This window comes from Sminthopsis crassicaudata, chromosome 1, assembly GCF_048593235.1.
Source record: "Sminthopsis crassicaudata isolate SCR6 chromosome 1, ASM4859323v1, whole genome shotgun sequence".
NCBI lineage: Eukaryota > Metazoa > Chordata > Mammalia > Dasyuromorphia > Dasyuridae > Sminthopsis > Sminthopsis crassicaudata.
Genome location: NC_133617.1, coordinates 554,632,756 through 554,649,697, shown reverse-complemented (window position 1 = coordinate 554,649,697; position 16,942 = coordinate 554,632,756).

Genomic DNA, 16,942 nt, shown 5'->3' with positions numbered 1-16,942 from the left:
AAAATAGAGAAACTTTAACCAGGCCAGATCTCTAATATACTTCCAAAGTAAAAGAATTGCTCAAATCATTCAGATAGACTCTGGTTTGCATTACTTTCCATTATCTTATTGACTAGTATCTGACTATTCACTTATCTTAAGACTGTTATCTTATTTTTCTTCTTTACTTTGACAGTGAATCTCTAGTTATTTACTTATAGTTTCAGCTGTTTTGTGTGTTGGCAGAAAACAAATGTAATTTATATCTAAACTATTTCCCTACCTAGGATTTTTGGAGGGTGAATTCCCACCCACAAATTATCTTAATGTGCTTTTCCCTTTGGTGGTAACTCTAAGGAATTATCTGAGTATTTGGTAGTATTTATTGTAGCTTTGAAGCTCCTTGGAATTACACATTTTATAATTTGGAAAATATCTGAGAATACACTATATTAATGAGGGAACTAATATTTACATTACATTTGAATTCGAGCATTTTATTTCTTGTGATTAAAGATATTCATAAAGACAATGTATCAAGAAAAAAATGCTATTTTGGGCAATTTGTCAGTCCTTCATTGATGCCTCATAAGCACCCCGGACATCATACTTGCATGAGGATAGTCAGAGTTGTGATGCTGATAAGGGTGATTATGAGGGGAGTGATGAAATACAGATATGAAGGTTGCCATTTTTGTTATTTGTTTTTTATAGCTCATATCCAGTTTTTCTTGTCAGTGTTATTGGATGCCTTAAAGGTGCAAGATGCTGTGGATTGTTTACTGGATACTTACAATACTTACAGTATTAATGTAGGCATTTAGGAAAAGAAAGACCTATGTGGCCTGTCAAGGTTTGTTTCATGAGGTAGGTACATTTGGGGCCTTGAGAAGCAATTCAATGGAGATAAAGATAGGAAATGGAGGTAGGGCAGGGACTCTACTCAATCATTGGGTTCTTTATTTTTATTGTGATTGCCTTAACTGTAGACTCGACAAACAATGATTGGAAGAAAGCCAGGAAAGAGGTACAGAGCTGGATGATGGAGTGTTTGTTTTCAGGGCAACAAGTAGGCCAATATTGCTGAAGCATCCCCCATATACTTTCACCCTTCTTGCTTACTCCCAGTCCTTTCCCCCTGGAAAATGGATTTTAATTCCATGATGATTGGCGTACAAGTACTGGATCTTTTTCCAATTCCCTTCCTTTTCTTCAGTACAGACCTATGTGGAAGAATAGTATGATCACATATCTAGCCATCATTCAAATCACCTCTTTCCTATTCTCACATACACACTTAATAAGAGCCAACATACACATAGTGCTTTCAGGCTTGCAGAGCACTTTGCATATGTTATCTCATTCATCCTCCTATAACTCTGTGTTGTAAGCAGTGTTATCAATCTCATTTTATAGATAAGGAAATCAAAACTAGAAGGTTATCACTTCATGAACCATCATTAGGGTTAGGGTTATCACAAGTAATTAGAAGTAAAACTTGAACTCATATCCCTGACTGAAAAAATAGTGCTGTATCCACCATGCCACCTAATTGCTCGCTTATTCATTTTTTGTTGTTGTTCTAATATCTGGATATTCTTATATAGATTTTGTTATTTTGGAGTCTGTTATTGTCACATGAAGCATTATGCCCATTTCCCCTTCTTGTTGTGTAATTAGCAACAATTTTCCCATTCAAGGAAGACAAATTTGTATTAGGTTCTTCTCATAGTCAGTTTTTAGCTCTTCAGCCATTGGACACCTCAACACACACTCACACAGACACACACACACAGGGCATTTAAATTTCACAACTTCATTGTCTTTTTTCCCCACTGAGATTCAAAACTTGGGGGGGAGTACCTTAGAAGTCATCCAATATACCTTTTTATCTTTCCCCTCTTTTATGTCTAGCAGAGTGGTATGTTCCACTTGGAAGTTTATCTAATCTGATGCAAAACATTGAAACTGTACCAAGCAGGCAGAATGGGAATGGAGAGAGACACAAGGAACCCGGGCTGCTCGATGTCCTGCTGTGAGAGAGTAAAAGGAAACCTGAGTTTTAAATACTATTCCCTACATCAGCATACTTTGTGATCTTTGGTAACTTTCTTACATTCTCAGTTTGCCCAGCTGTTGAATAACTATAGCCATATCTACCTTATAGAGCAGTTCAGAGAATCAAATGAGGTAATGAAACTAAAAGTGCTTTTAAAAACACTAGAATATTCTACTCAAATGTTGTAGTGGAAGATGCTTTGGACTAGAAAAAAGGAGACTTGGGTTTTAGTCTCAACTCTGCTTCTCCTTAGCTTGGGCATAGGTCATCTTCAATTTTTTTTTTTCCAGTTTTTAAACAATTATGTGTCCAGAAAGGTGTGAAATATACAATAAAACCCTATTCTAAAGTGATGTCACTGGATAATTTCTAGACTTAGTCTATAGTCTTTGAGACCTGTGGTGTTTGAAAAATTAATTGTTATCCAACCAACCTGCTAATGAGCCTCTCTAAGTCTAATTAATTTGGCTAGTCTATCAAGTCAATTAATAAGCATTATGCAGGACTTCCTGTGGATTGGGGACAATGGGGTACAAAGAATAAAACAATGCCCACTTGCAAAGAGCTTACATCTAATGAAGGAGACAAGAAATACACATAGCAATATATTTATATGTGAGGCAGCTAGGTGACTCAGTGAATAACATTCGGGACCTGAGAATCAGGAACATCTGAGTTCAAATCCAGCTTCAGATTCACACACCAGCTGTGTGACACTGGGGAAGTCCATTAATTGATCTTTGTGTCAGTTTCCTCAATAACCTTACCTGGAAGGGTTGTTGAGAACAGCAATAATATTTGTGAAAAACTTAACACAGTACTTGGTACAGAGTAGGAATTTTTTTAAAGACTATTCTTTTTTCCACCATATGTATAACATAAATACAAATATTAATACTAAGAAGTTAATACAAGGTAATTTGGGAGAGATGCCATGAGGGATAGTTTCTTTTTCTTTTTTTTTTTTAATTAAAGCTTTTTATTTTCAAAACATATGCATAAGTAACTTTTCAACACTTTACATAGCCTTGTGTTCCAAATTTTCCCCTCCTTCTCCCCACCCTTTCCCCTAGATGGCAGGCAATCCAATATATGCTATATATATTAAAATATATGTAAACATAATTATACAATTATCTTGCTGCACAAGAAAAATCAGATCAAAAAGGAAAGAAAATGAGTAAGAAAACAAAATGCAAATGAACAACAAACAACAAGAAGAGTAAGAATTTATGTTGTGATCCACACTCAGTTCCCATAGTGTCCTCTCTAGGTGTAGATGGCTCCATGACTGAAAGTTTCATGCCAACATAGTGCTTAAACTGTCTTAAGAAGAAAAAGAGACATTGAGGCAGAGAATAAATATTCCACCCAGGTAGGCTGATGGCCAGGGCAAAGGCAAGGAGGTAGATTAATTTATTTCATTAATTCTTCAACAGGTTTCAATTTGACTGAGGTCATACCATTCAATGATTACGGCTAGGTGACAATTGAGGCCAAGAATCTCCTCTTTAACCTAATCAAAAAAAACAAAAACAAAACAAAAACCCACAAACAAACCAAAAAACAACTCAATCAATCAATATGGGAGGGAAGACCCTCAGGGTTTCTGGCCAAAACAAAAATGATTGCTATTTATGTTTAATTTGAATCAATTAAGAACTTAAACCTTATGCATCCTGCCAAGTGCTAGGCACCATTCTTGAGATACAAAAAAAAAAAAAAAAAAAAAAAAAAAGGTAAAAGATACTGCCTTTAAGTAGTTTACAATCTAATGGGGAAGACAATATGTAGATAAATATGTACAAAGCAAGCTATATACAGTATAAATAAGAGACCATTAATTGAAGGAATTAAGAAGGGTGAGATTATGGCTACCTGTAGAAAGTAGTATTGTAGTTGAGACTTAAAAAAGCCAGAGAGGTCTCTAGTTGGAATGGAGGAGGGAGTGAGTTCCAGACTCAGGGATCAACCAGAGAAAATGTCCAGAGCCAAAAAGATGGAATGCCTTTTGTATGGAACAACATAGAACCTAGTATCAGAATATCCATAAGTATGTGTTAGGGAGTGAGGTGGAAAGGTGGAAAGATAAGGAGGGGGCTAGGTTATGAAGAACTTTGAATGTCAGAATAGTGTGCATTTGTTCCTGGAGGTAATATGTGAGGAACAGAGAAGATTCAGCTACAACACAGAAAGTAGAAGAGAGTAGGAATGTCACATGAGGCTACAAAGATATAACACTGTCATATCTGTTCCTAAGAATTACTTTGGCAGCACTGTGTAAGATGCTCAAAAGTGAGGAAACAATTGAGGCAGACAAATCAATCATCCTTGAAAAAACAGATATAGGCAGAAGACAGACTATATCTATCTATCTATCTATCCATCCATCTATCTATCTATCTATCTATCTATCTATCTATCTATCTATCTATCTATCTATCTATCTATCTACTTGAGGCAGACAGACCAATCATCCTTGAAAAACTGCCATAGATATAGACAACAGATAGATACATATTTATCTACCTACCTACTTGAGTCAAGACAGATCAATCATCCAAGAAAACCTTGCCATTGATATAAACAGCAGGCACTCAAATAGATAATCTACACATCTTTCTATTGATTGATCTATCTATATTTACATATATATATACATATATATACATATATATATATATATACATATATATACATATATATATATGTATATATATATATATTTACATAGGCTTGTTTTCAGAAGTTTTCCTGCTTAGTAGGACTTGCCAGAATTTCAAGGACACACAACCTAGGAGAACCCATTGACACACCCTCCACTCCTCCACCCCCATCCCTATGATAAAGCATCTGAGGACTTTTTGATCGTATGAACCAAACCTATGATTTAATTGCCTTGGGGAACTCCCAGATGAGGGAACTCCAAAGGCTGATGTAGGTTGCAAAAGTTTTATAAGTGACTTATCCAGGGTCAGTAACTTGCCCCCAGGTCTTTTAAAAATTCGCACTTGGCAAAATTTTTACAGCAAATATTTGATAAAGGCTCCATTTTCCAAATATATAGAGAAATGACTCAAATTTGCAAGAATATAAATCATTCCCCAATTGATAAATGGTCAAAGTATATGAACAGTTTTCAGACAAAAGAATTAGCTACCTATAGTCATATGAAAAAAATTCTCTAAACTACTATTGATTAGAGAAATGCAAATGAAACTCTGAGGTACCACTTCACATATCAAATTGGCTAATATGATAGAAAAGGAAAATTATAAATGTTGGAAAGGATGCGGAAAAATTGGGACACTAATGCACTGTTGGAGTTGGGAATTGATCGAACCATTCTGGAGAGTAATTGGGAACTATGCCCAAAGAGCTATAAACTGCATACCCTTTGATCCAACATTAACCACTGCTAGTTCTGCATCTCAGAGATATTTTTTTTAAAGGAAAAAAGGAGCCTGTTTGTTAAAAAATATTTATAGCCCCTCTTTTTTGTGGTGATGAAGAATTAGAAATTGAGGAGACACTCCTCAATTGGGGAACAAATTGTGATTATATAATTGTGATGGAATATTATCATGCTATAAGAAATGATAAAAGAAAAACCTAGAAAGATTTACATAAATTGTTACAAAGTGAAAGAATTGTGAATGACTTAACTTTTCTCAGCATTTCAATGAACCAAAACAGTCCTGAAGGATTCATGATGTTGCCTTCAGAGAAAGAACTGATGCTGTCTGAATAGACTGAAGCACACTATTTCTCCCCTTCTTTTCTTTCTTCTTTCCTCTTCCTCCATTTTTTTCTCTTTCTTCTCTTTCTTTATCTTTTTATGGAAAATGACAAATATGGAAATGTTTTGATTGCACATGCACTGTTATGCAGCAGTTCTCTTTTATTGTCCTGACTGTTTCCCTAATTATCCTGACCAGTCTTGCCTCAATTTCCCTAATTGTTCTGCTTCAGTTTATAATTGTCTGCTCAATCCTGCAAAACCACTACTTCCTCTTTATCAGAATATTTGATAGGATAAAAGATTTTATGTTTTAGAATATCAGAATGCCTCTCCCCTTCCCAAGCTATCAGAATATCAGATATTGTCTTATCAAGATGTCTCTCCCCATTTCCAGGGTTCCTCCCCCCATTAGGTTATCCCATCTCCTGTCATCCCATCTCTGATGGCTCATCCCACCCTGTCAGAATCCTGTTCCTGCTCTCAGCACCCTGACTCTGCCCCTGTTTCAGTCTACCCCCTGAGTCTGAGTCATGTGTATATATGTCATTGAGAACTCACATTGTTTGCTGGATTCTTGGAGACGATAGTCTCATTCAGTCCTGGGACCAAACCTTGGATCCATTTAGTCTCAGTAAATCTCTCCCTTTTAAATAAATTATTAAATACTCTCTAATCTCTATCTTGCCTCAGTTTCTCCGGCATTACAGTATAATCTGTATTAGATTACTTACTATCTTAGAGAAGGAGAGAAGGGGGAAGGGATAGAATTTGGAACTCATAACTTTAAAAACAAAATAATGAATGCTTAAAATTGTTTTTAGCATGTAATTTAATGAATAAAACCACACTTCTGATTTCACTGGTGGAAAGAATTCCTGTTGAGGAAATTCTCTAGACAAATGGAAATCTATCTATTCTACACTTCCATTTTTAGAGTTGTCTCTATTATTGATAGGTTAAGTAAGTTACTAGGGATCATCTAAGCAGTATATGTCAAAGACAGGACTTAAATGGCTGGCTCCATTGCTACTTTAGACTTCCTTTCATTATTCTTCCTTATTAAGTGTTTAGTGGTATGCAGTGGTTCTCTATTAGGAGCTTTCTTTATCTACTCTTAATGCCATAATTGAGTTGTAGTTTTGCCCCTGTATTCTAAAGTTACCTAGGTCAGGATAATTAGGATGTTGATTTAACATTAAATCCATAATTATATATTAAGTATATGACTACTCCATAGGGACACAAAGATGAAAAATAGAAAAAAAAAAACTTATTGGAGTTCTGGTTGTCCTCAGGAGTATTATGGGCCTATTGGTATTTGACATTTCTGCTCTAAATTACAAATCAAAAGAAAAATAAATGCAAATCAACACAACCCTGAGCTTTTACCCAGGGTTAAACATTTTTTCTGTTCTGATTATCACCCAGAAAATTGGAGGAAAAAAGATGAGTATAGTTATTGTTGGGGGGTTGTGGAAAGATAGGCGCACTCTTGTCCATTGGTAGTAGAAATGTGAATCAATATAATCATTTTAGGAAGCAAATTGTAATTATGCTGGTAAAGTGACTAAAATGTCCATTGATAGGCATATATCGCATGGAGGTCATTGATAAACAAAATTATTCATAGCAGTGTATATGTATATACATATTATATTTATATATTATTATATGTATATGCATATATATGTATACATTATATGTATATACATATATAATTATTGTATTATAGTGGGATGTATACATATAATAATTATATTGTATATTGTGGTGGGAATTGCTGAACAAATTAGGGTATATAAATGTAATGGAATATCAATATATTCAAAAAATGATAAAAATAATGATTAAAAGAAGCATGGAAAAATGTATATGCACTGATACAGAGTGAAGTAAAAAGAGTCAAAAAAATAAAATACAGTAATCTTAACAATGTAAATGGAAAAGAACTATCAGAAAATAATTAAAGTGAATATTGTAGAATTTTTCATCTTCCTCATTTTCTTTTTCTTTAAAAATATTCTTGATTATATAGAATGGCTCTCCAGGAGAGGAAAGGATACTGGAAGAAATTTAGATGAAATAAAAACAAAAGAAATAAAATTCTATTTTAAAAAGAAAGATGCCACTCAACTACCTATATTAGGAGTTATTAACCTGAGTTCTGTGAACTTTATCTGTATTTTGATATCTTTTAATATAATTAATTTCCTAGGTAAGCCTATGTATTTTATGAATTTAAAAGCATTCTAAAGGGGGGGGGGGTTCCATAAGGCTTCACCATTTGGCCAAAATGGTCTATGACACACACAAAAAGTTATGCTTATATGACACCTTCCTGAGCCTCCCCTAATGCTAGTGCTCTCCCTCTCCAGCTATTTTTTATTCTTTTTACTTATTTGTGTACTTGTTTTACCTGTGACAATATAAGCTCCCTCAGTTTGTAGATTGTTTTATTATTGTACTTATATTCCCAGCACACATAACAGGCACTTAAATATTTTTCTGCTTGTTTGCTTGACTAGTTAGCATGCAAAATGAGTTAAAATAGAAAAGTATCAGATGATTTCTATCACTGCTTGCTGATATGTTAGAGGTGAACTTCCTACATCCCTGCTACACTGTACTCCCACGCAGCTTTGGTAGACCAGCCTCAATGTCTCTTCAACTGAATTTGTCTTAAAAAGTTAAGTTGAGGGCAACTTATATATAATGTATAATATTTATAATTTTGTCCTTTTGTAAAGCTTGCCCCAGGGTCAATGCTTCTGAGTATGAAAGATAACTAATCAATAGCAGGAGAGGTAGGGAATCAGGGAAGTCTGCATAAAGGTATTAACTGACCTAGACAGAATACTGACCTAAGTCTTATTGTTCTAGGCTTGTTCCTTGGAAGTGTGAATCTTAGTATTGTTAGTATATAGAGGCCTCATAGAGCATCATCAAAATGTGATGTTAAGGTTAAAAAGTAAGGGTCATCTTTTGAAATGGAAGCTAATAAGATTCGGCATAGATGAGATTACTCAACCTTTTAATTTTAATTAAATTTATTTACTTTAAGAGATTTGTTGTAAATATTATCCAAGGTTATAATTTCCAGTATCATAGAAAACTAAAATGGTTCCCAAATTTCCTTCTAGAAAACTAAAATATATCAATTGAAAAATAAACCAATACTACATAGTTCATTTGGTAATGTATTTGAGATGTAGCCTTAGGCAAATCACTTAATTTCCCTGATCTGATTTTTCCTCACTTTATAAAATGAGGAATTAGACTAGGTAGTTTCTAAGGTCTCTTTCGGCTAAGGATTTTGAGCCTATGAACTTGATACAAGACTGGCATAATAGAATAGCAGTAATCTGTGTGGAATATAAAGGAGAGGCAAAATAAGAATTTGTCAAGAGTATTTCCAGCATTGTCCAGGGAATAAAATGCTCTATTTTAATAAGCACTACTAGTAATCATGATAAAATAGCTCTGGAATATTGTTCATTGTTTCAGTATTGTCCACCTCTTTGTGATCCATTTGGGGTTTCCTTCTCTAGTTTGTTTTACAGTTCAGGAAACTGAGGCAAAAAGAGTAAAGTAACTTGCCTAGAGTCACACAGTAAGTGTCTGGGTTTGGATTTAAATTTAGGAGATGAATCTTCCTGACCCCTGTGCCACTCAGCAAGTAGATTTGCCATGGGTTAATTTTTATCATTGATAGGGTAGCATGCGAACAATTTACTGTAAAACATGTTTGCAAAACAATCCTTTTAGAACTGAAAGGAAGCTCAGAAAGCATTTATTTTAATCCTCTTATTTTGCAGATGAAGGTATTGTGGCATGAAAGAGTTAAGAAACTTGTCCAGTATTAGAATTCAGTGGTAGAACTGGAACCTCCACTTTTTTTTTTTTTTTTCCTATTAAACCACACAGATTATCTATGGTTTGGATTTTATACCAGAATAGTGTTGCCAGCTTTAATGTTGGCTCAGCCTAGTTGGAGCAAAAGAAAAGGCAAAGCCAAGGAAATTGGCTCAGGATCTGCTGCTCTATTGTTTAGGGGACAACCCAATCTTAACAAATTATGCTAAAGAACTTTGGATTACACAGTATCACTTTTCATCAGTTTAGCTTTGTTGGTTGCTCTAAATCATCCCTAACTGTCCATTTAGTACCCATTACCTCAGTGGTTTTCCAAATTTTAGGGAGATCAATTTTATGCCAGTCTTAGACATTTAGTGAAAATCTTTTTAGACATTTAGTGAAAATCTTTTTCTTTTTGTAAGGCTGTGCTAATGACCAGTTTTTTGTTTTAATAGCTTTCCAGCAAGGTGATAGCTCTTTAAGATTTAACAGAATTGTTTCCTGGTGTCCTTGCCAGGTACAAGAAACCAAGTCTCTGAATCTTTATAAGTGAATGAACTTAATGATCTTTAAAGATCTTTTCAGCTTTAAAATTCTCAGACTCTGTGGCAACATGCCTCATTTATGTGTGACTTATTTAGTTTGAAATTCATGCTGATGATAGTGACATTGTTTGTGTGTATAGTCCCAAAGACCTAAATATTACTAAGTATTACTCTTTGTGCACTTAACTGAATACTGGTTTGTGCTTATTAACCATTGTTTTCAGGGCTCAGTATCACCATTTCTGGATTTTCCATAGTTCTACAAAACTTTTTTAAAATGAGTGATAATTTTATATATGTTTTAGGTTTCTACAAAATTATTAACTTAGTTAAAAATAAAAGTATTCTTCCTAGTTATTTGACTCTGGGCAAGTCACTTAACCCCAATTGCCTCAGCAAAAATAATTAACTAAATAAATAATTAAAAAATGAAAGTATTATGACTTTTTGGGGCAGCCAGTGGATAAAACATCAAGTTTATGGTTAGGAAGACCTGAATTAAATTTTTTATATTACTAGCTGAGGGACCTTGGACAAATCATTTAATCCTATTTGCCTCAGTTTTCTCATTTATAAAATGAGCTGAAAAAAGAAATGGCAAACCACTTAAGTATTTTTGCCAAAAAAATCCCTAAAAAACAAAAAACCCAAATGGGATCAGGGAGAATAAGATAGAACTGAAATAACCCAACAACGAGCAGTTATATTTATCATATGATCCTTTTAAAAGTTAGATGACATATAGCTGTTTCTTCCCATTGCATTGAGCTTGATATTTTTACTAAAATCCTGAGAATTAGAAGGGACCTCACAGACCAATTCACCAAAAGAATACTCACCACAAAATAGCCAGCAACTAACAACTTTTTTTTTTAATTTTGTTTTCAAAATATATACATCAATAATTTTCAACATTCACTTCTAAAAACCCTGTGTTCTAATTTTTTTCCCCTCCCTTTCCTCCCTTCTGCAGTTGGCAAGTGATCCAATATATGTTAAACATGTGTAATTCCTCTATACATGTTTCCACAAATATCGTGCTGCACAAGAAAAATCAGATCCAAAAGAAAAAAAAAATGACAAAGAAAACAAAAATGCAAGCAAACAACCACAAAAAGAGTGAAAATACTATGTTTTGGTCCACATTCAGTTCCCACTGTCCTCTCTCTGGATGCAAATGGCTTTCTTCATCACAAGACCATTGAAACTGGTCTGAATCATCTCACTGTGGACAAGTAGTTAACAATTTCTGCTTGAAAAACCTCCCAGGAGAGGGAATCTACCACCTTTTGAAATAATATATTCTGTTTTAGAGCTATTCTAATTGTTAATATTTTACCCCCTCCACTTCCCTCACCCACATCCCAACATTAAGCCATTTTTTAACTCAGACTATAAATTTGCAACTTTTTTGTAACTTCTACCCATTGTTTCCCTATTCCATGAAAACTTTTCAGAAACTTAAAACAACTATCATGTCTCTAATGACTTTTCTTGATGCTAAACTTCTCCATTTCCTTCAATTAATCCTTTTATTTTAGTTCATAAATATTTATTAAGCATTTAATGTATGTCAACATTGTACTAAGAACCTGGAGAAAGGCAAAAGCAGAATCCCCGGGCCTTTCAATGTCCTGGTGACCTTCTGGACATTTTCCAGTTTATTAATTTCCTTAAATTATGATACCCAGAACTCAACATGGTACTCCAGATAAGGTCTTATGAGGAAAGAATGGAACTATCACCCTATTCCTGAAAACTATGCTCTTCAATGTAGCTCAAAATTCAATGAGCTTTTTTGGCTGTCATATCACATTCCTGACTTCATATTGTATTCCTGACTTTGTATTGAGTTTGTAGTCTGCTAAAACCCTAGACCCTTTTTGGAACAACTGTTATTTAAACATGCCTGTTTCATCTCTTACTTGTGAAGTTAATTTTTTTTTTAATCCGAGTGCAAGATTTTACATTTATTTTATATTCAGAATAGGTCAATTCTCTAGCTTGTCAAGAACTATCATTCAGCAGGCAGGTTGGTACCAGTTTTGTACAAATTTGACAAGCATATCTCTGTCTTTCTATCTGTATAATTAATAAAACTGTTAAACAGCTCTGGATTAAACACTTGTCCTCCTTTCAAGGCCAGCTTTTTAATTGACTAAATTATTTCTCAGCATCCCATTTTCCAGATGAATATATTTTGCTTATATAAAGAGCATATTCCAAATCAATAGCTCTCTTGTTTCTTTTGAGAAACTCATTTCTATGAATTCCAGTTTTTCTTTTCTGCCATTTAAAAAAAAAAATTCTGTGTAAGCCATAAATTCTGCTTTCATGATTTTTTTCTCTTTTGAACCATTCAGAACATTCAGCAGAATGAATTCTCTTGAATTCTTTTTTTCATCAGGTCAATTTTCATTTGTTTTTCAGTACTTATTTGGAGTTATTTAAACTCAAATGTTCTGGAGGACATCTCATATTCTATTATCTTACCTTTTGATTTATTTGCTTTTACTCAAGGTTTTCAATTGTGTTTTCTTTCTTTTTTGAGATCTTTGGCAATTTCAGTATTTTTTTTTCCTTTTACATTCCTTATCATTCACTTTTTGACTCCTTTTTCTTTGATAGAAGATCCCCAGGTACGGATTAGGGAATTTCCTTTTCATCAGGCTTATTTCCTTCCCTATGTGACTTCTAGGAGGACAGAATTAGTCTCAGCTGGATGTCAGTCTCCTTTGTTTTAGGCTTGGAGCAGCCCTCCACATATACTGATTCTCTGCCCTCTGTTCTTTAGTACTTGGATGAGTGCTACTGAAGCATAACAGAAATGTGGCAACAGTACAGAGACAGGATTTTCTGTCAGAGGCTTCAGGAACAGCAAGGAAGTTGACTGCCTAAATGGGTGCTGTTGTGCTGTTCTTATAGAGTATAGGACCTGGTTAGGAAAGGGATACTGAATGAATGCTGATACTAAGAATTATTCTTATTGAGGTTATTTCATCAGATTGTTACATCATTAGACTTTTGAGTATCTACTTCAATTACTTTACATCTTGCACAAAATTCTTATATTGGGGAGTTTGAGAGTTCATGAGGACTGGAAAAAGTGTATAGTCTTTTCTCATGCTAGTTAGGGACCTCACAAGAATTACTTCACAAGAATTTCTAAGTACTAGGACAAAGAGTTATCCAAGAAAATATATAGAGGGTTAAATGTTTAATATAGAAGAACTTCTTTTTGTTGTTATTGTTGTTGAGGTAATTGGGGTTAAGTGACTTGCCCACGGTCACACAGCTAGGAAGTGTTAAGTGTCTGAGGCCAGATTTGATCACAGGTCCTCCTGACTTCAGAGCTGGTGCTCTATCCACTGTAGCATCTAGTTGCCCCTAGAAGAACTTCTTAAGGACTTTCCAGCTGTTTGTGTCATAACATCTAAAAAAGTGGCTTTCTCTGCATCTAGATTTTGATCTAATTCTAGCAATCTAGGAGTCTATAATAGATATATGTTTATGTACATGTGTAGATGTACATGTATAAGTGAGATACAACGTGAGAACATAGAAAAGGACCAATCTCAATCAGAAAGTCTTGATTTGGGATCAAGCTGCCCTGACATTTGATACTAACACATAGGAGCTGTATTACCTTGGGAAAATCAATTATCTTCTCAGCATCTCAAATGCTCTAAGCTTTTAAGTTACAGGTGAGTTACATCTTCATTAATGCATGGAATTTTCATATGAGGAATTCTCTATTCCAAAGAAGTCATAGATTTGGGTCCTAAAAAAAGTATGTGTATGTGTATACATATATGAAGTAATTGATGTCACCTGTGTTACCAAATCTATTAGCCTCTTTTCTTCATTTTTAAAGATCAGAAGTTTATTCACCTGTGCATTGAATTACTTAATATGCCCGTGTGACCAAAAGCAAATCATTTCATCTCAATAAGCCAATTTTTTTCATTTATGAAATGGAAATTAAATTGTAGACAATCATTACTGTAGGAAGAGGAAGAAAGTACTTCTTTCTTTGGGCAATGGAGGAAGTGGGATTTGAACTGGACTCAAGTGGGCTTTGAAGAATAGTATTTTTTATCAGGATAAGATGAGTAGGTAAATGTAAGTGCATAAATAGAATAATGTGAGCAAAGTTATGGAAATAGGGAAGCATGGAGTTTAATCAAGAAGTGAATGGTATACAAAGGTTATTTTAACTTATTTTTGGCCTTTATAACCTGTGTTAACAGGTCCATTAGTCACTTTTTTTGTCTTCTAAATTTACTCACCAATGCTTTGGATTATGTGTGATACTACAAGATCTAACAAGTAGCCTCACTGTGTAGGGGCTTTACACTTCTCATGTAGAAATACCTGATTTCTCTCTGGCTTTAGAACACTTAGCAGGTCTCAGTTTCCAGAGAAAAAACTATCACTAAACACATTTAAATTACTGTTGGGTCCTAGACTAATTTTGTTAAGGGGTATTGCTCCTGTTTGGCATTCTAGCTCTAAAGCTTCCATCCACCAGATTATTTACATATACAACTCACTACTCAAAAGGCAGTGTGCCTACAGCATATATGACGTTTATACAATCAGCCATTTATAATTATGATTCTTTTAGATCTTAAACATAATCATTCAATAAGACAAAAGAAACAATATTATAGATACTAATATTAAAAAGCAGTGCATTAATAAAAATACATCATATTACACATACAAACTTGGATCATGATCTTCCATTAGTGTGCTCAATATTTAAGATGAAAAAAAGGCACACATTTACTGGAATCTGACAGAGGAGGTCCATGTTGTCTCTGAATATAAATAGCATTTCTCTCTAAGTTAGAGAGCTGAATGTTTATCAAACTGGCTATCTTTTGGTTATATAGACCAGGGTGGCTAGTTATTAATTCACTGTTTAATCCAAACAGAGCTTACAGCAACACTGATCATGTTGACTCATTAAGCCATCTCTCTTGACAAGCAGATAGGAAGATTCAAAACCTTTTTTTTTTCTTTTTTTCTTCTCAAGCCAGATGTAGCAGTATAAAGCCACAAACCTAATGAAAAGATTTATCTCCAGCTCTAGGCGGCACAAAAGGGCAATCTGTCATTGGAGCTCTTAACCAATGAAATCAATTCTTATTGACCAATCAGGAATCACTCAGCAAACTTCCCCATTTCCCCCCCTTTTTTTTCCCCAGCTGATTGCTTCTAATAGCCAGAATTCTAACTAAGCATCTTTCAGCCTAACTTTCTTAACCTCTCCTACCTTTAATGTCAGGTTCTTCTGCAACTTGGTACCACTACCTTTCAGTGGCCAAGAGCCTCCTGACTTTGAATAACTTGTAGAACTTAAAAGATCACATATCTTCAAGTTTCCTCCCCTTCTTTTTTAAATACCTTTAAAAATAATCCAAATATTTGTGATTTCATATATTTTTTGGTTTTATCCTTATTAGTCTAAAAACATTTATATACAAATTAGCTGAGGTTACCCATCAGCTAGAAGCTCTTGAAGGCTTCAAAATGGTCCTCCATTTCATTACAGGTTTTGAAAGTGTTTCTTTGAAAGTGGTATTTATTTCTCTAATAAGTAAAAGATCTTCCTCTCTTTCTTTATGACACATTGTTTCCATATATTGTTAACAAAAATAGCTGGATCCACACATTTACATTACAAATCATTCCTAATTCAAAATTATCCTAAATTTTTTATGAAAGAAGTTTCTTCATATACATGTTAACAGTGTCTGTTAAAACAAAGTTGTTTTGCTAATGAAGCTATGTATGAAAGTGTTTATAACATCGACAATATCCTTTGACAATAGAAAACTCTTATACAAAACCATTTTTTTTGTTCCTTTTATTACTAAATGTTACATTTATCTGAAAGGGACAGTGTATTTTACATCAGAACAATTTATCTTCATTATCCTTACACAAGCAATTCAGCTTCTTTAAAGCTGTGATGAAAAGCCAAGAAATATTCTATTCCACTCTGTGTGTGTCTGTATGTGCACACACACACATATATTATATATATAATTTCCATATATATAATTTATATATGTACATATATGTATTTCCTTTTATATATAATTTCCACATATATAATTATATATACATGTACATATATTTTCTTATATATAATTTCCATAAATTATACACATGTATGTTAAAACATACATATGTGTGTGTATATATATAAAATTTTCCTTATTAAGCTTCTCTAGCTTTCTATTATGTCAATCTGACAGAGTAAATCAGAACTTTCTCCTTGTTCCATTGAGAGGGCTCCCCGTAAATCCCAAACAATACTTTAACCACAGGAAATCAAAGGCATATGTCTGGCTAACCTATCACCTGATGCTCCTTTTCTTCCACAACATTCTTCCTCCACTTAAAAAATACATTTAACCACAATGCCATTGCAAAATCACCCCTGCTGACTATCAAATGTTTTCAGAGGGGCCTAACCTAGGCCAGTCCCCTGTGATTCAATTTCAAGAATTAGAATGCAGTGAAGCACTTTTGAGGACCTTAATTGCAATAAAAACAATTTTACTGATAACAGATTAAAAGAATACCATTTTCTAAGTAAAAAATAATACTGAATTAAATAAAATATTACTTCCCTCTCCTATGGTAACCATAGTAACCGGCTACTCTCAGTCAAAAAGACATTTCCCTCAGAGCAATAGGCACTCGGGACACCAATTACCCTTAGACTGAGCCTTTCATTCCTCAGGT